At 44.7% G+C, this 24,154-nt stretch overlaps 1 protein-coding gene across 11 annotated transcripts in view; it reads left to right on the top strand.

The window, feature by feature from the left end:
* Positions 1-24,154, top strand: part of P2ry6 (pyrimidinergic receptor P2Y6) — a 44,144-nt gene that overhangs the window by 4,173 nt on the left and 15,817 nt on the right. For 9 of the 11 annotated variants that reach the window (XM_063256536.1, XM_063256528.1, XM_063256535.1 and 6 more), the window contains exon 2: positions 16,272-16,377. The exons of the other annotated variants lie outside the window; for them this stretch is intronic. The gene's annotated coding sequence lies outside the window, so the exon portion shown is untranslated. The remainder of the gene's footprint in view (positions 1-16,271; positions 16,378-24,154) is intronic. 11 annotated transcript variants of the gene reach the window in all.

Raw genomic sequence — 24,154 nt, 5'->3', positions numbered from 1 at the left:
TCTGGCCCCTAGATAAAGGTGGGCCCTGGGAGCCAGAAGGGAGGCTGTGAGGTTAGAGTTGAGCTCCAGGCACCGGGGACCAGAAGACCCTCAGACTGGGCTTTATTTTTAGGACTAAAACATTTTTGTTGGCAGAGCAAGAGCTCCTGTTCCTGTGACTTCATCAGGTCAGTTTAGAGAAGATGCCCAGAGGCCTTGGGGGACAAGAGAACATAAAAGGCAGTGTTGGGAGCTGTGGAAACACACTTGGGGAGGGCACCTAAATATATCTTCTGTGACAGGGTGCTGTGGTGGCCTCAGGCAGGGGCAGGGGTGGCCACTGTCCCTGCTGTCCACTGTCCCCAGGCAGGGAGTGCTTCTTCCCCTAGAGTTCTGCTCCACAGGGTCTCAGGGACAGGCCCTGCTGGACAAGAGGCCTGGCAAAAACAGGCCTGACTTACTGAGTGACTGAGAAGCCAGCCCTCTCAGCTACGAGGGAGGTGGGATAGACAGAATGATGTTGGCACGACTTCTAGCCCTGGTTAACCTATAATTCTGGCTGTAATTATTTATTATTCCAGTCCTAGCCTGAAGAGTCTAAAGTTATTCAAACATTTAAAGTTTGCAATCCAAAATCCAGTTCCTATGTTGCAACTGTAACATTCCCTGATTCCAGTTCAAATGCTCAAGAATTCTGACCCTGGATTTGGCACTTAACTACCAGGGAAGATATACTCAAGGTCATTTTGGGATAATTATTTGAGCAACCCCAGGAAAAGTTGCCTCCTCTCCAGCCAGTGTGGAAAGTCCCTGATAAAATGGCAATGTGCTCTCCAGGATGGTGACAGTGAGCCCAGAGACTCCTCCTTGTCAGAGAGACAGAGTAGCTCACAGCCTTTCAGGGAGGGTGTCCTTGTGGGGAGGGGCAGATCCTGGGATGTGGGCATCCTTCAGGATGACAGGGTTGTGGGGACACTTGGTACCTTCAGGGACTACTGAGAGAAGGAGAGAACAAGAAACTGGTCTGAAGGAACTTCACAGACAAGCCCCATTCTCTCTCAGACACCCCCTGCCCCTACCTTGTGTCACTGAGACTTCCCTGGAGTCAGCAGGTGGGGCAGCATGCACAGCTGGCCTTGAACTCAGCACGGGCTGGAAGTGAGAGCTGATTACCCATGCCCACTTCAGCTGTATGACTTCGGAAGAATCCTTTTCCCTTGCCAAATTTCACTTTCTAGTCTGGAAAATTGCAAGCAAGAGTAAAACTGTTTGCCTCTCTCCCACCACTGAAGAGTCAGCACAGCTCAGAATGTCTGGCCCTTGGAAGGCAGTCCACAGGCCTTAACTGAATGAATCAGCAAAGACTTGAAAGAATGATCAGTTGATCAGATGTGAAAATATCACAAACTGTATGATTGTAATTTCCCTTCCCCTCCTTCCACCAACCTTCACCCTCATGTGAGAAAGTGATTTCATAACCAAGATTGATACCTATAACCTAGCAGTCTGGGAGGTCGAGGCAGAGGGATCACAAGTTCAAGCCCTGCCAGGGCAATTAAAATAAAGTAAAATGAGCTATAGACATATATGTTCTCTGAAGACTGGGTTCAATTCCCAGTACTCCAAAAAGACAAAAACAAAACAAACAAACAAACAAACAAAAAAACAGAGAGAGAGAGAGAAAGAGAAAGAAAGAAAAACAGATGGGGAGTCCTCTGGGAGAACCCAGGATTGGCTGAGGATTTACTTGGAGCTGGGGATTCTCTCGGTGTCATGTCTTACCCTGAAGAATTTCTGACACTGTTCTGCCCTCAGCTGGTGACTGACAGAGGAGCTGCAGCTTCAGAGCAGCACTCCTGGAAAACACATTTGTGGAGGGCACCGAAATATGCAGCAGTGAACAGCAGAGCAGCAAGCAGGAGTTCCTCAAGGGTGGTAGGAGGTAGAGGCCGGAGCGTTGCTAAGGCTCCAGGCCACGGGAGGCTGGGTGAGGGCTGAAACAGCTAGATCCAGACTTAGGTATTAGCACCAGTGAGGTGCAGGGGAAGTGGCCCCAACTATGAGGCAATGAGTCCAGTCCTACTTGTGTCTTCCGAGATACCTTAGCAGGAGGGAGAGGCTTGGGTACATTCTAGGCTTCTTCCTTCTTTTTTCCTTCTTCCTTCCTGCCTCCATTTGGTTATCCAGCTCTCATGAAGCTTCCCCCCCAAATATCTCTCCATTTGTGTCAATCACCTTCATCATGTGACCAGAATAGCTAACATACACAAGTCAAAGGAGAAAAGGTTTGTTTTGGCTCATGGTTTCAGAGGTTTTAGTCCTGGGTCTTTGGTTCCAAGCCAGAAACATCACGGTGGAAGGACGAGATAGAGGAAAGCTGCGGGCCCGTGGTATTCAGGAAGGGCTGGGGCAAGAATTTCAGGTTACACCTGCAGGGACCTACTTCCTCCCACCAGGCCTATCTTCCCAACAGCACATTCAGTTATGAACTCATACTGGACATTAGCACACTGTCTTAGTTACCTTTCTCTCACTGAGACAAATACTTGACACCCAAAGTTAAAGGAGGAAAAGTTTACTTAGCTCATAGTTTTTAGAACTTCCAGTCCATAATCAGCAGGCTCCAAGGCAGGATGGCATGGCAGAGGGGTAACCATTTGTGGTGGCAGAAGATACCAAAAGCAGCAGGAGAGGAGGAAGAACAAACCTCTTTCTATCCCTTATATTATATGCAGGCTACCCACCCTCGTGTGGGTGCAGCACTCACACTCCAATCCCAGCACTCGACCATAAACCAATCACAAGCTCTAGATTCAGCCCTTTAAAAAGCTGGCCCGTTCCATGACTGCATGAGGCTTTGGAGGGACATCCCGACACGAACCATAACACACCCTCAGGATAAAGTACCTTTCAGAAGCCCCACCTCTGAACACATGACCCTCCTGGGGAACATTTGGAATCCAAATCCTAACAACATTGATCTCCTTGTCTCCATCCCTGTGACCTTGGCTCAGCTCTGGAATACTCCCCAGTCTCCTCACCTCCCACTCATACTCCCTTCCACCACATTCAGCAGATGGTTTCCGCAGCACAGATCTAACCACTCTATCATTTGCTGCCATGATTTCTTAGCTGCACATAAAATGGAAATCATGCATGGCCAGTTTCAAGGCTAAAACAAAACACACAAAAAGATAACGTTGATTACAGGAAAGATAGTAGCTGGCTGTCCCCCAGACAGTAGCCCCCAAAAGGACAAAAGTTGGCTACTCCGCAGAGAAGCCCTGGACAAATAGCACATTATGTATTTAGAATCTCATCTCAGTTTCCCACACAACCCACTTTCTTATCTCAGGAAGAACATCAGCTTGCTTTTTTGATGAACCAATTACTTCTTTTTTCCTTATCACCCAGAAGTTCAGCTGCCTGCTTGTTTCCTGTCAGGTGGCCACTTAAAACTGTTAGCTTCATGGCTCAGCTACACATGTGGAATCCAGAATCAGATCATCTGGGTTCCAATCTGTCTGTATAGCTTGTTTGTGGTATGACCTTGAGCAAGTGAGTTAATTGACTCTAAAGTCCCATTAATCCCCTGCCTCACCTCTCATCTTGCAAGCCATATCATGGCTCCCATGGAACTTATTGTTCATGTGAAGTTTGAGCTCCTCCAGCACCTGGTGGCCTAGGCCACCTCCACTGGACTCTTCTAACCCCTCCTACTGCTAGCTACGGCTCCCTCTGATCCATGCACAATCCTTGCTCTTTTGCCACCTCCTGATCTGTTCTGCTGCAGTAATGGTGCCCAGCTGTGATCCTTTTGGAGATACTGCAGTCCCAGCTCAGGCCCCTCCTGGGTATGTCAGTCCATGGGGAATGGCCCAGTCTATGCATAAGCTGTGCACCTCCTTCAGCTCTCTCTGCAGAAACCCCAACTTGTCTCCTACTTGCCTCTCCAGGCAAGTTCACTCTCCATTTCCTTAGCATTGCTAGCCTTTTTTTTTTTTTTTTTTTTTTTATTTAAGAGGAAAAAGAGAAAAACACAAAACAAACCAAAGCGGCGTAAGGGTACACGCAATACAGAACTACAAAACAAAACAAAACAAAACAAAACAAAAAACCATAACAGTAAGAAATTACCTGCTAGTAGATTACACACTATTTTCTTGAAAATAGTTCCTCAAATCACAGTATCAAAGAACACAAGGTGGACATTCAAACAGGGAGACTGCAAACAGCTGTGTTCAATGTTCCAAAAACATTGATAAAGTCAGCTATTTAACACCCCCAAACACACTTGCTGTTATATCCGTTAGAGCTCCTTTTCTTTTTTTTTTTTTCCCTCTCTTTTTTACAACAAAATTTACACATCTTGGATTTTATTACTCCTTAGTGCTTATTACTTTCTTTGGGGGGGGGGGAAGAATACAGTCAAATATGGCAAAACAAAGCTGTCAGTCAATACCAAGGATAGACGTAGCACATGGTGTAGAACAGAGTACAAGTTTATCAACAATGGTTATCAACGTTGTCCCTTGTTTCCTTAAAAAGAATTGTCTATCTTATTAGATATTATAAAGTTGGACAAAACAGTAGAGAACAAGACCAATAAAACTTAGGCATTGTAAACATTACAGGACTTCCAAAGAAGACAATAGTCAAACCAGAATGGGTATCTTAGTGAATCTTATTGTCTTCAAAGTAGTTGCCTATGTCTTCAAACTTGATACTATCATATAGAATGGAACAGAGTCTAATCAGTCAAAACAAGATCGTGGGAGTACTACAGGACTTCAAAACAAGTTAATAGGAAATCGAAAAGAGTTACTATTTATATATCCTAATTTTTTTGAATTTTTTCTTTAATTAAGACAAACATAAGAAATGACTAAATAATTTTTTTTTGAAACAATAAGGGGGAGATTGAGATAAAACAGGACATAACAATATAACAATAGAGGTCACAGCATGACTGTTTCAATAACCTAGTACTTCACCACTTTATAACCTGACTTAATAGTAGTTACCATAGTGTCTTTTTCCTTGAAATATTTGGGTAAAACTTCATATACTCTAGCTTCAAATATTTTCATATCAAGAAGCCCAGAATAAAGCCTTTCTAATTAATGAGTGAAAACTTTATAAGGCTTCAAGGCCACCTAATGGGGAATCATGATTACCACATATTTTTATATATTTGAATCATTACTTACATTAGGGAAACTATTCGGTATTCACACATGCGAGATTGATTTATTTCACTTATGAGTATGGTCTCAAGCTGTGCCCATTTATTGATAAATATCTCAATGTGATCCTTCTTTATAGCTGAATAATACTCCATTGTATAGAAATACCACAACTTTTTTATCCATTCCTCAGTTGATGGGCACTTGGGTTGTTTCCAAGATCTGGCGATTACAAATTGTGCTGCTATAAACATAGGTGCACATATATCACTGTGGTATGATGCTTTCAGTTCTTCTGGGAATATGCCTAGAAGTGGAATAGCTGGAATAAATGGGATTTCCAGTCCCAACTTTTTGAGAAATCTCCAGACAGATCTCCACAAAGGCTGTACCAGTCTACACTCCCACCAGCAGTGCAGGAGAGTTCCTTTTTCCCCACAGCCTCTCCAGCATTTGTTGTCGGTTTTCTTGATCCTGGCCATTCTTTCAGGAGTGAGATGGTATCTCAGTGTGGTTTTAATTTGCATTTCTCTAATGACCAATGATGATGAGCATTTTTTCATGTATTTATTTGCCATTTGCATTTCTTCATCTGAGAATTGCATATTCATCTCAGATGCCCATTTTTGGATTGGATCTTTGAATTTCGGAGGTCTGAGTTTCTTTAATTCTTTGTATGTTTTAGACAAGAGGCCCTTGTCTGAGAGAGAGTTCACTAAAATCTTTTCCCAGTTTGTGGGTTTTCTTTTCACTATGCTGGAGATTTCTTTTGACATGCAGAAACTTTTTAATAAGAAGTGGTCCCAGTTATTGATTCTGGGAAGTATTTCCCGTGCGGTTTGAGTCCTGTTCATGAATTCTTTACCTACTCCTATGTCTCCAAGGTTTCTACCTATTTTGTCTTCCAATAGATTTAGTGTTTCTGTTTTAATATTCAGATCTTTGACTCATTTACATTTTAATTTAGTACATGGTGATAGACATGGGTCTAGCTTTAGTTTTCGGCAAATGGAGAGCCAGTTTTTCCAGCACCATTTATTAAAGAGACTGTCGTTCTTCCAGTGAACCTGCTTGGCTCCTTTATCAAAAATAAGGTGGTTGAGTGTGTTCGTAGTTGTGGTTGTATCTTCTAATCTATTCCACTGATCTTCAGCTCTGTTTTGATTCCAATACCATGTTGATTTTACTACTGTTGCTTTGTAGTATAACTTCAAGTCAGGGATTGTGATGCCTCCTGCTTTGTCTTTGCTGCTTAGAATTGCCTTTGCGATTCTAGGTCTCTTCTGGTTCCAGATGAAATTTAGGAGTGATTTCTCTAGATCTATAAGGTATGTTGATGGTATTTCTATTGGGATTGCATTGAATCTGTATAACAGTTTTGGGAGAATGGCCATTTTCACAATGTTTGTTCTTCCTATCCATGAGCAAGGGATGTCTTTCCATTTTCTGAGATCATCTTCAATTTCCTTTTTCAGTGTATTATAATTTTCACTGTATAAGTCTTTCACTTCTTTCGTAAGAGTAATTCCTAAATATTTCATTTTTTTGCTTGCTAATGTGAATAGTCCAGTTTCTCTTATTTCCCTCTCTGTAATTTTGTTGTTCGTGTATAGGAATGCTATTGATTTCTGAGTATTGATTTTGTATCCAGCCACATTACTGAATTTATTTATTGTATCTAAGAGTATTTCAATGGAGTTTAGGGGGTCTTCTATGTAGAGTATCATGTCATCTGCAAACAATGATAATTTAACTTCTTCTTTTCCTATCTTTACCCCTTTTATTTCTCTTTCTTGCCTAATTGCTCTGGCTAGTACTTCCAGTACTATATTAAATAGGAGTGGTGATAAAGGACATCCTTGTCTTGTACCCGATTTTAAAGTAAAGGCTTTCAATTTTTGGCCATTTAGTATGATGCTGGCTGTTGGTTTGTCATAAATGGCCTTTATTATATTGAGGTAAAGACCATTTATTCCAATTTTCTGTAAAGTTCTTATCATGAATAAGTGTTGGACCTTATCGAAGGCTTTTTCTGCATCTATAGAGATGATCATGTGATTCTTATTTTTGGCTTTATTGATATGGTGGATTACATTTATTGATTTGCGTATGTTGAACCATCCTTGCATTCCTGGGATGAATCCCACCTGGTCATGGTGTATAATCTTCTTGATGATTTGCTGGATCCTATTTGCCAATATTTTATTGAGGATTTTTGCATCTGTGTTCATTAGGGAGATCGGTCTATAGTTCTCTTTTATAGTTGGGTCTTTCTCAGGTTTTGGTACTAGAGTAATATTTGCTTCCAGGAATGACTTAGGAAGGATTGCTTCCCTTTCAATTTCATTGAATAGTTTGAGGAGTGTCGGCATTAGGTCTTCTTTATATTTCTTGTAGAATTCTGCAGTGAATCCATCTGGGCCTGGGCTCTTCTTGGTGGGCAAGGACCCAATTACATTCTCAATTTCATTAGCCGAGATTGGGTTATTCAACAGTTTTATATCCTCTTGATCTAGCTTTGGTACTTCATATGCTTCTAAGAATCTGTCTATTTCTTCTGTGTTATCAAACTTTTGAGAGTAGAGGTTTTCGAAATAGGTGTTGATGATCCTCTGTATTTCTATTGGGTCTGTAGTGATTTCTCCTTTTTCATTTCTTATTGCATGAATTTGAGCTTTTTCTTTCCTTTTTTTAATAAGGTTGGCTAGGGGCTTATCGATTTTATTTATTCTTTCAAAGAACCAACTCTTTGATTCGTTGATTCTTTGGATTGTTTTCTTAGTCTCTATTGCATTGATTTCTGCTCTGATTCTTATAATTTCCTCTCTTCTTTTGGCTTTGGGCTTGACTTGCTCTTCTTTTTCTAGCTGTTTGAGGTGTAGCATCAAGTTATTTACTTGTATTCGTTCTGTTTTCCTGATGTGGGAACTCAGTGCAATAAATTTTCCTCTCAGAACGGCTTTCATTGCATCCCACAGATTCCGGTAAGTTGTATCTGCATTTTCATTTTCTTTTAGGTATTGTTTAATTTCTTCTTTAATTTCTTCTGTGACCCACTGATTACTCAAGAGTGTGTTATTTAGTTTCCATGTGTTTGCGGAATTTTTGCAGTATCCTTTGTCATTAATTTCTAATTTCAGAGCGCTATGATCCGATAATATGCAAGGGATGATTTCAACTCTTTTGCATTTGCTTAAATATGTTCTGTGAGCTAATATATGGTCTATTTTAGAAAATGATCCATGTACTGCTGAGAAGAATGTGTATTCTGATGTTGTTGGGTGGAACATTCTGTATATGTCTATCAAACCCATTTGTTCACAGGTGTGATTCAGTTCTGTTATTTCTTTGCCCATTTTCTGTCTGGTTGATCTGTCCCTTGGTGTCAGTGGTGTATTAAGGTCTCCTGTTACAATTGTGTTACTGATAATTTGAGTTTTCATTTCTGTTAATAATTGTTTTATATAACTGGGTGCTCTGGAGTTTGGTGCGTATATATTTAAGATAGTTATCTCTTCCTCTTGGAGTTTTCCCCTTACGAGTATGTAGTGACCTTCTTTGTCCTTTATGGTCATTGTTGGTTTAAAGTTCACGTTGTCTGCAAACAGAATGGCTACTCCTGCCTTTTTTTGGATTCCTGCTGCATGAAGGATTGTTTTCCATCCTTTGACTTTCAGTCTGTGAGTATCTTTCTGGGTTAGATGGGTTTCCTGTAAACAGCATATGGTTGGATTTTGTTTCTTGATCCATTCTGCTAGTCTGTTTCTTTTGATTGGTGCATTGAGACCATTTACATTAATGGTTATTACTGTTAAATGCTGGTTAATTGTAGGAATGTTATCTCTCTGCTGTTGCATCTTTATCTTTCGGTTCTGTTTAATTATTTGCTTTGCTTAGTGGTTTTTTCCTTTGTGTATCTAAACTGTCTTTCAATATTTTTTGCAGGGTTGGTTTGGTGTTCATGAAGTTCTTCAGCTGTTCTTTGTCATGGAAGTATCGTATTGCACCATCTATTTTGAATGATAGTTTTGCAGGATATATCAGTCTTGGTTGGAAATCATTTTGCTTTAGGATCTGGAATACTTCACTCCATGCTCTTCTTGACTTTATCGTTAGTGCTGAGAAGTCTGCTGTGATTCTGATAGGTTTTCCTTTATAAGTGATTTGTCTTTTCTCTCTGACAGCTTTTAATAATCTATTCTTGTGTTGGATTTCTGGGATGGTGACTATTATATGTCTCGGTGTAGTTTTATTTTGGTTATGACTGTTTGGAGTTCTATATGCTTCACTGATCCTGATGTCAGTTTCTGATCTCATGCTTGGGAAATTTTCAGCTATTACTTCTCTAAATATCCTCCTGACATCCTTCATGTTGTCTCCCTCTCTTTCATTAATCCCTATCATTCTTATGTTATTCTTCTTTGCATCGTCTTGCAGTTGTTGAATTGTTGTTTCCTGATTCCTTGTTATTTTCAAAAGATCTTTCCTTTCCTGTTCACTAGCTGCAATCCTGTCTTCAAGGTCTGAAATTCTATCTTCACTTTCATTAAGGCGGTTTTTACAACTTTCAGTGGAGTTTTTTATTTCCTGTATATCTCTGTGCATCTGCATTATGTATTCTGTTTGTTTCTTATATTGCTCGTCTAGGGATTCTATCTTTTTGTTTAGTTCCTCCAATTTTTTATCTGTGTTTTCTTTAGATATATTTAGAATCTCTTTCATTTCTTTTATCATTTCTTCTTTTATCTGGGAGATTATTTCGAGTTTGAATTTCTTTAAAGCTTCCTGGAGTTGCTTGTCAATTTCAGTGGCTATTGTGTCCGATATATGAGGTGGATGGGATATATTTTCTTCTATATACATCGCTCCTAGGGTTTCTTGAGATGGGCTGGAGGTTTGAGGTTGTAATTTGGTCTTTCGTTTTGTCATTTTCCTATATTTCTGTGTTTCAAGTGTTACTTGAAAGCTTCCTCAGGATCTGTTGAAAATCCCCTTCTATGTTTGGAGCTACTGGGACTCTGGCGCCGCGCTACTCCAAGCCATTAGGCCTACAGAACCAGTGGCCCTCCTCTGCCTGCTCAGAACTCCGCAGTTCCAGACAAGCTGGGCCTCAGGGACACTGTGCGCCCACCTGCCCCTTGGAAGCTCCACAGTTCTTCAATCGCAGCCGGGTTAGGGTACTCACCACAGGCCGCAGTGCTTCAGGAACCTGTGGACCCTCCCTGGTTGCAGAGATATCCACAGTCCTCCAGACACGCAGAGAGGCCAGTGAGGGCACCCCAGATCTGCCCAGCTCCTCCTCTGCAGACCTGTGGCCAGGCGCGGCAGCTAAACAGGCTGGGATAGGCTGGTAGTGTGGGCCAGCCCACCTATCGGGAGCTCAGCAGGTCTCCAAATGAAGCCGGGAATGGGGAGGCTGATGTGGAAGCCTTAAACCCACCTCTCTCCTTCACTGCACCTGGAAGCCTGAGGGAACTCCAGCAGTCTGGGCGCAGAAATCCAGAGTCCTCCAGACACGCAGAGAGGCCAGTGAGGGCACCCCAGATCTGCCCAGCTCCTCCTCTGCAGACCTGTGGCCAGGCGCGGCAGCTAAACAGGCTGGGCTAGGCTGGTAGTGTGGGCCAGCCCACCTATCGGGAGCTCAGCAGGTCTCCAAATGAAGCCTGGAATGGGGAGGCTGATGTGGAAGCCTCAAACCCACCTCTCGCCTTCACTGCACCTGGAAGCCTGAGGGAACTCCAGCAGTCTGGGTGCAGAAATCCAGAGTCCTCCAGACACGCAGAGAGGCCAGTGAGGGCACCCCAGATCTAGCATTGCTAGCCTTACAACAGCAAGACTTCACAATAGGAGAGTAGGACTGAGGTAATGTAAGAGAATTGCAAAGTATCAAAGGACAGTTCTAACCAAGTCCTCAGACATCTCAGCTCCTGGAGTTCATCCAGTTTTTCTCCCAAGAACAGCTGCTGTGCATTCTCTAGTTCTTCCCTTAACTCCAGCTAGCTATCATGTTTCAGACATACCCTCCCTCAAAAGAACATTACTCTGTCATCCCTGCCCTGGTGCCCAAGCTCTCTATTCTACTCCTCACCTAGAGGAGAAAAGCCTTGCAGTGCCATTGCCCCCATTTCAACAGCCAGTCTTTGAGCCCCAAGAAGACAGTCTTGCATTAGCTCTGTGTCCTTGCTTCATTGTGGCAAGATTAAAAGACCACTCCCCAAACACAGTGCTCTGTCCCAAGGTGTATTCAGGCTTTCTCCTCCCACAGCATAAAGACCTGTGGAGTTTTTCAGGGCAACATTTTCTTAATGCTCTTCAGAAAATTCTTAGGCTCAAGATCAAGGACTCTGAACTCCATATGATCCCAACAGTGCTTTCATATGGGCGATTCACCTAACATCCAGCCCTGATCATTTGTGAGTGAGATTAACATAAGCAGCTCTGAAAGGTCATGGTCTTCACCTTTTCCAGTGCTCTATGGTGGCCTCTTTCCTTTGTCTTTCCTCCCTTTCTTAGTAGTTGCCCCTGGAATGCCAAAGCCATGATATTTTGCCTATTGTATGTTTCCATTCATAGCTCCCCAATGTTCCCCAAAGGCTGACACAATCTGCGCTCAGTAACACTTACTGATTTCGCTTGCCTTCTTTGCATTGCTCACAGAACCCCAAGCAGGATTATCTCAGTGATCAAATTCATTTCCCCAAGCAAATATTTGACTTCCTTTTATCATGGCGAATGAGAGCCATAAATCCTTGCTGCTTTTCTTTTTTAGTTTGGTCTCTAGAAGCTCAGTCATTGTCTTAATCTAGGTTTCTGCTAACTGGTTTTTCTTTTTTCCTCCTGCCTTCTGGGGAGGTCTACTGGCTTCTTTGATTTTTTGCTTTCTCTATTTTTCTCTTCGGTCACATGGACTCTTTCCCAGGCATGGAGACACTTCAGAATATGATGCAGCATATTGTTTCAAGGCATTGTGCTCAAATCTTGATTCTGCTACGACTAGCAGACCAGTCACCTAACAGCTCAGTCTCATTTCCCTTCTGCCGTGAGATAATAATGGTGTCTACCTTGGATGGTGGATGATGCTTAGAGGAGCTGGCCTTACTGTTGAGAACCAGCAGCTCCCGATCCATGGTGAGTTCTGTTTGCCAGGGTAGTTATTATCTGAACAGGCCTGGACCATCCAATTCCAGGCTGGCTGCCGGGGAGGGGCTGGCTCTGTGTCAATGCTTTTCAAATGTCAGTGTGCCTGGAATCACTTGAAGATCTGATCAATTGATCAGGGTGGGGCTTCAGTCTGCAGCTCCAATGTATTTCCACATGATGTGAGCACTCCAGGTTCAAAGTTTACACTTTAGTCAACACTGACTCTGAAGTTAGGCTGGCCAGTGGCTAGGATCCATTGAGATGATTGAGAGGGGAATGGAGGAGGTAAAACTGGTGTCCCCTGCCCCCACCCAAGCCCCATCTGGCAAGCTCTAGGGAGCCTGGTCTCTGAGCTAAGTAGAGAAAAAGCACTGTAACTGTCTTACTCACCATTAGGCCACCAGTTTTCAGAAAAGCTGTTAAGTACAGAGCGAAGAAAGGGACCAGGAACCCAATAAAAGAAAGATTGAGGCAGAATGGTGGGCAAGGCTCCCTCTGCCTGGGAATAGCCCCACCCTCTCAAGGTCTCCGGTGATCTCACTTTCTGACCTATTAGCCCAAACCCTCACTTTGAACTGATGTTTACTTTGAACTGGTGGCAGACTGGGTACATCAAGGGCCATATTCCCAGAGGGATCTTGCTTGCTTTCTCTGAGTATTCTGGCCAAGGCCTGTGTGGGATGGCTGGGGAGAGTGAGCCTGCCAAACTACAGGGTGTCCTTGGGAAACCCTGTGGTCTCTCCAGGTAGAGCCCAAGGATGGGCTTCCTCAGACTTGTCTCCTCCGCATTCCATCTTGCTTCTGAAAGTTCCTTGTGTGCAGCTTATGGCCGAGCTTAGAGCCCTCCATGTAACAGACTGACATGGATGCATACATATGTGAGTACATGCGTGCATGCTGCAGATGGTACACCTCTGAGTGTATGCAGCCCATGCACATGTATAGACTAGTGTTGGGGTCTGGGTGTGTTGTGGTGCTTCGGTGTAGGATTATACCTATGAGCCCATATTTGTTGCTCCCTGCCTGGTTTCTGTGGCTACCCTGTGTTTTCCTATGACAGCAAACACCAGATCCCAGACACTGGCAGGATGAGGTGTTGAGGTGTTCCCGGTGCAGAACAGGAGAGCTATGGCTCAACAAGAGGCTCCAGCCTCACTGGTCTGAGGACAACTAAGCCTGCTGCCAGCAAGCCTGAAGTGAGGCAAACTCACTGTGGAATCTGATTGAAATGACATCAGAAGCCACGCACCTTCTTATAGACATTTGGCTCCAGGGAGCAACTAAGGGCCAGTGTAAAGTGCTTTGAGTGCCTGGGATGCACACAAGACAGTTCTTGTACGGCTCATCACAGGCCACAGAGACCCTTCACAGGACTTTTCCAGTGTGGGCAGGAATAGCTCCATTCTACAGCTAGGGAAACCATCGTTCAGGAAGGGTGAGAGCCACTGAGGGGAGGGGCCAGAGCAAAATGGAAAACTCAGCCAGGGCCAGGAGGGGGACTGAGGGAGACTGAGTCAGGCCACAGGACGTGGGGCTCTACAGACCACTTGGCTGCTTTGTGGTGATCACCATCTGATAGGACATGGGTAGAATCTGTGAAGTGCTCACCTACTGTTACTAAGGCTGCGGTGCTCCTGTTGGCGCTGAGGGAAGGAGGTGTACAGGGATCACTGCCCACTGGGAACTGAGAGGCTGAGGACAATAGGGCTTTGACCTTGAGCACCTGTGACCACCCTTCACCAAGAGGAGCCCAGACCCAGGGCCAAGTTGAGAGCACCCAGTTAATCCTCTAAGCTTTCCTCCTCTTATGTAACCACTTTTGTTCTAGGGAAGTTGAGAGCCTGTGGTGCCTGCAGACTCTGCAACCCCCTCCTGGCATCTGGGCCAATCTGGGATTGTGACAAGGATCATCAGACTGGGAAGACACAGGCTGTGGACAGGGCTTTTCAGGGCTCCCAGGAGTGGACATGTGTGTACAGCACGTGCACAGATGCAGACATGTGCAAATACCTAAGGGGACACACCTGACATCACTGCACTCAAACATGTGTACCAGAAGACATATGCATCGTCCTCCAGGACAGACCCACGTGTGGCTGGCAAGCCTGACAGACACGTGGACCCACGCTCACACCTGAGAGCGTAGCTGGGTGACCTTACTTATCTCAGGCCATCGCTGCTCCTCCCAGGCTTCCCACTTAGTCTCTTTCCATCTTCCCTCCTCATCTACTCAGGGTGACTTGTGCAAGAAGACAGTAGGGAAACAGAGATGGCTTTGACTTTTTTGAAGAACAGGTTCTGAGGACTTAGTTTCCAACATGGCTAAGGGGCTGCTCTAGGGATCCCCTTTATGACCTCAAATGTGAGCGTGTAACAAATGCTGTAATCTGGATAGCACTTACAATTTGCAATGTCATGACTTACCCATTCCTCATGATTACCCCAAGAGGCAGGCATCGCCATTTCTTCCATTTGACATACGAGGAAACTAAGGGTCAGAAAGAGACAGAAAGATGTGAGGTCACACAGCAAGTTGAGGTAGTGTTGACCAGAACCCTCCCAAGCCTGGGATGGGGGAAAGTGCTTTTGGCCAAGAAGTCACCCTGGTTCAGAGCCCAGAGGATGGGCAGGCTGGAACTATCAAGTGGGGTCCCTGTGGGGACACTTCATTCACACTCCTGCCTCACTGCCCTGCACTCTGCTGTGAGGTTCAACTTTTATGCATGTGCCGGGGGGGGGTGGGGGGGGCAAGGACACCTCTGCTTTGCTGTGTGGCCCAGGCAAGCCCCTTTCCCTCTCTGAGCCTAGCACACTTTTCTCTTTAATGAGATGCTAGGCTTAGTTAGAGGAGTGCTCCTCTCCAAGCCTGCAGAGGGCTTCCCCAGGGCACAGAGTAGAAGGCAAGCTCAGGATGCTCTCCACCAAGGCAGGGCCAGGCACAGACAAGGAGCTCAGGGCCTGGGGCAGGGTCTCCTTCAGGATGGGTGACCTTCTCCAAAGATATTTGGAGGCGAGGACCCAGCAAGTCCAGGTTGGGCCTGTCCCATGGTGTAAGGTGGCACCCCTCAGCTCTGTGCTTCTTACCTTCCCTTAAATTTCTATATAGCTCTTATCATTACCCAATCTGCTATCTATTAACTTGTTAGCTACCATAAACTTAATTTCCCTGCTCAAATGCAGGTGGCTCAAGGGTAGGGCCTTTATTTAATGGCCTTGTGTTCCTTGAACATTTCTTGAAGAAAGCAAATGCCAGTAAGTACAAGAGGGGAAGTGGAGAGTGAGAGACAGAGAGACAGAGACAGACACAGAGACAGAGAGTGTGGAGGAGAAATAATCTTAAAGATGAGAAGGGCTGGCCCAGGCCCATCATGGACCTGAGGCCGAGCCACCCTGGCTGCCTTCTGTTCATCTGGCTCAAAGATGGTCTGGAGCTGGGGAGGGAAATAGTCACTTGGGCTCAGTCTTTGTCCAGAATCACCCTCAACCTGAAGATCTATCCTCTGTCCCTGGGAGTGTATCTCCCAGGGTGTTGGAGCCGCAGGGATCAGGTCCTTAATCTCAGAGTCTCCATCTCTGTTAATGGAGAAAGCCAGGGTAATTGTTCCCTGTGTCGGGAAAGAGCAGGAGCAGGACTCTTTCCAGATTTCAGAAAGGCCAAGAGAAGGCTGGGAGGGGGGAGAAAAATGGTCATCAAATGCATGCTTACCCTTTACCACGCCCTGATCCCTAAAATTCCCTCCCTCTACCCTTCTAGCAGCCTGTGGGGCCAAACTAATGGTCCCCACACTTTGTGTGAGCACACTTAAGGCTCCCAACTGGGAAGTGGCTGAGTCAGCCCTGGTATTAAGCACTTGAGTAACAGCGTTCTCAGGATCACATCCTGGTCCTGCTGTTTGCCAGCTTTATGCTGCACCAAGTTATTTCCCCTCCTCAGATTCTCAGTTTCCTCATCTGCTGCTTCCCCAGATTTCAGCACAAGTCACCCTGAGGCACAGGATTGACAGCATAGGTCAAAAGCTGAGATTCTCCGCAGCAATCATGGACCACAAGTGGAGCACTCACTGAGCCTGGGGTGAGTTTTCCAGGTCAATGCCCAGATATGCATCCTCCTCTGGAAGCTTCCTAGTGCGTGTCACATGGTTCACCTGCAGCACTGGGGCCCCTGGCAGGCGTCGGGTCTTTCTCCACCTGTTTGTGCCTGGAGCCTGCAGGCTGCACATCATGGAAGGATAAAGGTGGACAGGAGGGAGAGGGTGAAGACAAGGGGACTGGGCTATGCCTCAGTGAGGAATAGAATAGGCAGACGGGATTTGGAGCCACATAGATCTAGATCTGAGTCTTGAATGACTCAGGACAGTCTTCCTCTGTGGGCCTCAGTTTCTTACTATGAAAAATCGGGAGCAGCAAAGGCTTTTCTGAGTATCTGGAAAATGTTAGGTGTAGTGTGCTGTAAGCCTTCCCTGAGGAGGAGGAAGCTTGGTGGAACAGGTAGGAAAGATGATTTGGCCAAACGGAAGTCTGCACAGAAGGCCTCTGGGAAGTCACTTCCTTCTGCGCTGTGTCCAGGTGTGACTTGTTAAAGGGAAGAGAATGGGGTGGGGGATGAGAATCAGGGGATATGCTGGGGAGTGGGGTTAAACATTTCCTGGAGTAATCTGGCATGGTGGTACATGCCTGTAATTTCCAGCACTCTGGGAAGCTGAGACAGGAGGATTGAAAGTTTAGCCCAGTTTGGGCTAAACTTAATGACTTACTGAGACTGTTTAAAAATAAAGTATTTTTTAGAATGGCTGAGGATGTAGCTCAGTGCAAAGGCCCTGGGCTCAATCCCCCAGTACAAAAAGTAAAAAACAAGCAAACCTTTTTTCTGGAATTTCTGTTGCCATTCAACTCTGCTGACTCCAGCACAGGACAAGCAGGCCACAGTGTGCATTCATTCACCCGGTCTCCTGACGGTACACAGGATTCACATGTCTTACCAGCTTCACATAGCTCCTCAGCCAACTCAGGGATCCTCTCTTCTCTCCTTAACAGCAAATGAGATTAAAAAAAAAAATGCAAAGGCCCTTTGCACAAAGTGCTGTGTCTTTGAGATGCATTTACATATTTGTATACGACCTTCCTGTGCAGCTTGTGAGCATGTGTGTGCAACCCTTGCTTGATTGGGGGTGAGTCTTCTCTAAAATTCTTGTCATCTTTTTTCTTTTTTTGCATTTCCTTACTATTGGCTTACCAGAAAGGGAGGGGGACCCGGTCCGGAAGCCTAGCAATTGTCTCTGAGCCTGCCCCCTTGCCTTATCCTGTGGCTTCCCTGGAGACCCTGGAGACCGGGACCAGCCTTCGGGTCAGGAGCCTCCTGGCTCCTCTGCACAGCTCACCTGCCATCTGCTTTTCCCTCAGAGGATCCGTGCTGGCTGCCTTCACATCTTTGTCCCGCTGTCTCTTCATGACATGCCACTGTTCTCTAGAGATGCTATTATTGTTCCCATTTTACAGGCAAGGAAGTGAAGGCTTGGTGAGGGGAAATGACTTTCCCGGGACATAGAGTACTCGGCTAACTAGCAGCAGTGCTGGAGTTTCAACTCCTAAATGCACCCCAGAGATGATATGCTTCACTGCTATGGTCTTCCCAGTGGTCATGAGCTGGCTGATTGACTGAATGGAAAAATAATGAAAAGGTATTAACCTAAATAAACCCCTCATTCGATATTGAGTTGAAAGAGAAGGTTAGCAATGGCTATCATTTATTATTCATTGAGCACCCATGATATGCCGTGTTTGACATAAGAGTAAATACAGGTGTGATGAGTGTTGCATTTTGCAGTGGAGAAAGCTGAGGCTCAGAGCAGAGATGAACCACCATGTCTAACCCTGGGGAGCTGGGGTTGCATTTGTCAGACTCCAGACCCCCAACTCCGGGCTGGGCTTTCCTGGTTCCCTCCAGGAGGAATGAGTTGGGTCAGCAGAGCCTGGAGACAAGTGCCTGCTCCAGTCAAGAGCCTGGAGACAGTCAAGAGAACACTCCACCCACCTCTCCTGCCCTGGGGCCATTTCTTCATTTGCCTGCAAAGTGGGTTTTTATTTCAGTTTCTGGTAGGGATTTTGTGGCTCATGCTCTGGCTCTTTTGCTCTGATACTTGAGGGTCTAGTTAGGGCCACGCCATGGCCCAGTCACACAGTCCCCTACTCCACCTCACCTGCACTTAGCAGCTCTATGGGAGGGCAGGGCCTGTGTAAGAGGCACTGTTGGTCCGAGGAGTCGGTTCAGGCTGGGTGGGTGGCCTCTGTGCTCAGTCATGTGCTAAACACCTTCAGCCCAGGAGCTATGAGATCCAGGCATCCCTTTAGGAATTCGTGGGCTGGAGACTGAGGTACAGAGCAAGAAATTTAGAGCCTGGCACCCTGACTTCCAAGGAAGCACTTGGGTCTAGGATGGAACAGAGGCTGTTCTGTGGCCCCAGCAGGCAGCTCTCTGCTCAGAGTAAGGGAAGACATTGTCTCTGTCATGACAAGAGGAATGGGAAGCAACCATTCATATCAGCCCATAGTTCTGGAGTGCCTGTGCTTTCTAGGGTAGGGAGCCTGCGACGAATGCTGGCAAGATCTTGAAATCAGAGCTGGGTGTGAATCTAGGCACCAGCATTTCTGCTGTGTGAACTCGGACAAGTTATTGAACCTCCTGGAATCTGTTTTCCCATCTATAAATGTAATAATAGAACCTACTTGGCCAGCTCATGGAGTAGATAAAATAAGATCATGCATATAATATTACTTGTCTTAATTCATTTTCCTCATACCTTAAAAAGCCTTTCAGTTGAGCCGAGAGAAATTCCCTCAGGCAGCTAATCTGATGATTCAGGCAAGACCTATAAAGTGTTAGAACCTACTCTGTGGATTCGCCAGTCCTTATTTTTGTGGTGCAAAGGCCAGGTCCCACGCCCTCACCTTTGACCTCATCACACTTCTCAGATGGACACACCTCTCTATGTAGGAAGAGGAGAGGCACAGAGAAGCTAACATTTAGCACAGAAATGCCTCTGCTGTAAAAAGTTACTAGAGTAAAGCAGATAATAGATGAAAAATGACATAGCCCCCAGCCCAGGTTTCCTGACCGACCTGGAAATCTCCCCTTCTGATCCCTGGACTTGATGGTAAGGTTCATTGTACACTTGTCTTGCCCAAGGCCCACCTTAGGGCTTTTGGTTAGTTTCTCTGTTTTGTTTTGTTGGTACCAGGAATTGAACTTACAACCTCACACTTGCAGGCAGGCACTGTGTGGCTGAGCTGTATCCCCAGCCCTCAGAACTGTCTTTTAGATTTATATAAATTAATATCATAGTTCAATTTAGTAAGTGGGGAAACTGAGGCTCGGAGTGTTAAATAACTTGCTCAAGGTCACATAACTAGTAGAAACAGCAGGAAGATTAAGTATGTGTTTCTCCCTGAAACACATACTCTCCCATTTCAAGGAGTTCCACAAAAGATGCCAAGCATACAATACAATGAGCATGCACAATAAAATGGAAAAAATATAAATTGCAACACAAAAAAGGAGCAACGAGGAAAATGTAAATCAAAATCAAAGTATACTACTTCATATCCCCTAGGACGGCTATAATGAAAAAGATAATAAAATGTGGTGGAGAAATGCAGAGAAATTAGAACCTCACACACTGCTGATGAGAACATAAAATTGGGACATAGACAGTTCCTCAAAAAGCTAAACATAGAGTTACCATATAACCCAGTAGTTCTGTTTCTAGATGTATACCCAACAAAACAGAATATGTACATCCATTCAAAAACTTGTATACAAATGTTCATAGCAACATTATTCATAATAACCAAAAAGTGGAAAACCTAAACGTTCAACAACTGACTAATGGATAAACAAAATACAACATATCCATAAAACTGAAAGTTAATTCAGCTATGAAAATGAACTCTGATCTATGTTACAATATGAATGAAACTTAAAGATATTTCCCGACATGAAACATGCCACACTCAAAAAGGCACGTGTTGAATGATTTCATTTCACATGAAACATCTAGGGTAGACACATTCATAAACACAAAAAGGAGATTAGTGGTTTTGGAGTGGTAGAAAAGAGAAAGAGGAACAGAGAGCAACTGCTAATGGGAATAAGGTTTCTTTTGTGGTTAATAAAAATACTCTGAAATTAATTAGTGCTGGTAGGAACAAAATCTTGTGAATATACTGAAAATTACTCAATTGTACACTTTGAAAGGTTGAATTTTATGAGTTACTGTTATGGCTCGTGTCTAGATGTCCCTACAAAGCTTCACGTGGTCATAGGTGGGGCTTTTTCAAAGGTGCTGGAGCTACAGTGTGTGAAGCTGGGACTGATTCATGGTGCAAAACTAGGCTCAAGGGCACTAGAATTAAGGGTGTGAGTGCTGCCAGCTTTAAGGAGCCTGGATAAGATAAAGGACAGAAAGATCTGTGGTCATCTCTTGCTTGCTTTGCTACCTTCTGCCTACCTTGAACTGTGTCTGCTCTGTGATGCCCGTCTGCCATGCCACTCTGCCTTTGAGGTAGCCAATTATGGACTGAAACTTCCACAAACTGTGAGCTAAATAAACCTTTCTCTTTTCAACTTTGAGTGTCAGGTATTTTGTCTCAGCAATAAGAAAAAGTAACTCAGACAGATACACCTTTAATTTTCTTAAGTGCCAGGAGCTGGGATATAGAAGTTATAAAAGACTACTGTTGGTCAGGCGTGGTGGTACATGCCTGTAATCCCAGCACTTGGAGGATTGCCTTGAGTGTGAGGCCAGCCTGGGCTATATAGTGAATTCAAGGCCAGCTATGAATTACATAGTGAGACCCTAGCTGAAAAAACAACAAAGAAAGACTATTGTTGATCCCAAGATAAGTGAGCAGAAACTTGACTGAATTTCCTAGCAGCTGAAGTGAAAAGGGAGAAGGAGCCTCCAAGAAGGGAAAGTGTCATTGCTGCTCCTCCCAGCCCTGGCAACTACCATCCTCCTTACTGGTTCAATGAATTTGTCTACTCAAGGTAGCTCACATAAGTAAAATCATATAGTAATTTGTCCTTTTGCACTTGGCTTATGGCTTACTTCACTTGGCATAATATTTTCCAGATTATCCATATTGCAGTGCATTATCAGAATTCTATTTTTTGAAGATGAATAATAACATATTGTATGTATGTAGCACATTTTCCTTGTCTATTTACCTACCAATGGATATTTACATTTTTCCATCAATTGGCCATTGTGATAATGTGATTGATGATGTACAAATATTTGAGTCCCTACTTTCAATTCTTTTAGTTGGAACTCTAATAATGAAATTACTAAGTCAGACGATAATTCTGTTTAGAAATTCCCCTTCTGTCTTTAACAAAGACTGTATCATTTTGTGTTCATATCACTAACACAAAGTGTTACAATTTCTCCATCTCCTCACCAACACTTGCTATATCCTGATTTTGGGGTTTGAGGTGTTTAAATAAATAGGTATCCTAAAGGGCATAAAGTGGTATTTCCTGGTTTTAGTTTGAATTTTCCTAATGATTAGTGAGTGGATATTGAGTATCTTTTCATGTGTTTATTCGTCATTAGTGTGTCTTCTTTGGAGAAATGTCTATTAAAATCCATTACTTATTTTTTAATTGGGTTTTGTTGTTGAGTTTATAGGAATTCTTGGTATACTGCAGATATTAATTTCTTCTGAGACAAATGATTTTAAAATATCTATTCACATTCTGCAAGCTGCCTTTTCACTCTAATGATAATGTCCTTTGATGTGCAAAAGTTTTACATTTTTATGTGATTCATCTATTTTGTTATAGTTTCCTCTGCTATTAATCAAGGCCGTTGTGATTGTGTCAAAAGCAATTATCTTGGGCTAGAAAAAATATATTAGTTCACGTAAATGAAAGGTACAGGGTAAATCTAGATCCATCCGATATAACTAGACCCAGAAGTTAAAGGTTGTCATCAGCATTCTTTTGTTTTGTATCCTTTCTCCTGACTTTCTGCAGGGTTCCTACACTTTCACTAAATTCTTTCAGAAGTACCAACCTCCATGGTCCTCACAGCTAGCAAAAAGAAGCGACCACCTTTCATGTTTGTCCACTTTAATTGATTGCCCCTGAGTCAATCCCTGGTAAGGGTCTGGATAAATAGTTTGAATGGTCAGCTCTGGATCAGACAGCCTCCTGGAATGAACAAGATTACCACTGAATGGGGCAGAGGCTTTAGATAAGAAGAGATGATCAACAGGCAATTATTGTTCCCCAGAAGAAATCTGGGGATTTCACAGGCAGCCAGGATCAGAAAGCTCTGATTAAGAGGATTCCCCTCACCTGAGGCTTCCTGTCCCAGCTGGCTCTGCAGCTTATGTGCAGAGGGAGCCTTCATGAAGGAGGGGGCCCCTGGGGCAGGCTGGAGGTAGAGGGGCTGGATTTTCCTGCCATCTGAGATCCCCTCCACCCAAGTGCTGCTATGTGGTAGGGGCTGAGAATGCAGATGGTAAAGTCATAGCCCTGTAACCACGCATGCCTTTGACCTGACCTTTCTGTGCCCTGGTTTCCTCACCCTAGGATAAGATAGAGATTAAAAAAAAAAAAAAAAAAAAAAAAAAAAAAAAAAAAAAGCCTTGCCTCATAGTCCTTGTAAGACTTGAATGGAGTAATGCCCACTTGGCACACCACAGGTGTTCAATCATTGTCTCATCATTCCTAGTAGTTTGGGCCTCTTTCCCAACTATAGTTGCTAGTACACTGGCAGCCCCAGCTCTGCTCACTACCCTCAAGAGCCTCACCTAGCCCCTGCCCTCACTGGTCAGCTTTTGCCTCCTTATGTGCTTGTGCTTGTTCATTTCACTGGTAGCTCCTCAGGGAGTTCTCCCTGCCTGTAGAACCACCCCTCCCAAACTAAGTCCCATGGGCAGGCACTGATGTCCCCCTCAGGTTCTGAGTCTTCAGGTAATGTCCCATGTCCATCCTGAGCTCCTAAGGGCAGGACCTGGTTAGCCTCTGTCACTGGATTTTAAGAGGGGAGACTGCAGCTACAACTGTGGGGATACGGAAGGGCAGCAGGGGAAACAGCACCAGTCAGGCACAGGAGTATAGCTGGTTGCGTGCAAGGGGCAGGGCTGGGAACAAAGAAGTCAGCCAGCTGTCAGGTCCGCCTTTATCTTCAGGGCCTAGGAAGCTAAAAAGGGCCTGAGAAGGGAAGTGAAATGGTCAGATTCTTGCTGAGCAATGATTCCTGATGCTGGAGGAAGGGGGGTAGACTGACAGATTCAAGAGTGGCATACAAACAGGGCTTGCTGACTGATGTGAAGTGGGGCCTCAGTTTCCCCCAGGCAAGGGGCAATGAGGAGGCCTGCCCCCACTGACCTTTCTATGGGGAGTCTAGAGGAGGACAGGTACCTCCCCTGGCCATTTTCAACAGTTAGTAGCAGTAAGGCCCGTGTCATCACCTGCACTCATCCCATTCGTGCTCTCAACCTATCTCAGCCCAGGGTAAGGTCCACATCAGGCCCAAGACCAGACAGTTAAGGCCTTGGCCAAGACTGCAAGCTCCAAAGACAGAGCTGGGTTTCTGCACTCTGGGAGAGCTGGTGAGGCTGAGGATCTGAGGATCGGGGACAGAGTTGCTGAGCTGTGCCGATGACATCTGGTTTCTGAGGCAGGGTGGGCCTGGATCTTCTGCCTCAGAAGCCCAGATTCACAGTGCTCTGGAGCAGATGGCAGACAGTTCCTTCCTGTTTTGCCCTCCTCAGTCATTGTCTTGCAGACACTCAGGCTGGAATACAAGGGAAGTGACCATTAGGGATGGTGCTGGGCACAA

The sequence above is a fragment of the Cavia porcellus genome, unplaced genomic scaffold, assembly GCF_034190915.1.
Source record: "Cavia porcellus strain 051 isolate PalLab524CR breed Dunkin Hartley unplaced genomic scaffold, mCavPor4.1 scaffold_9, whole genome shotgun sequence".
In the NCBI taxonomy this organism is placed as follows: Eukaryota; Metazoa; Chordata; class Mammalia; order Rodentia; family Caviidae; genus Cavia; species Cavia porcellus.
The sequence above is the reverse complement of the archived record's forward strand: the minus strand, read 5'-3'. Positions and strand labels throughout refer to the sequence as shown.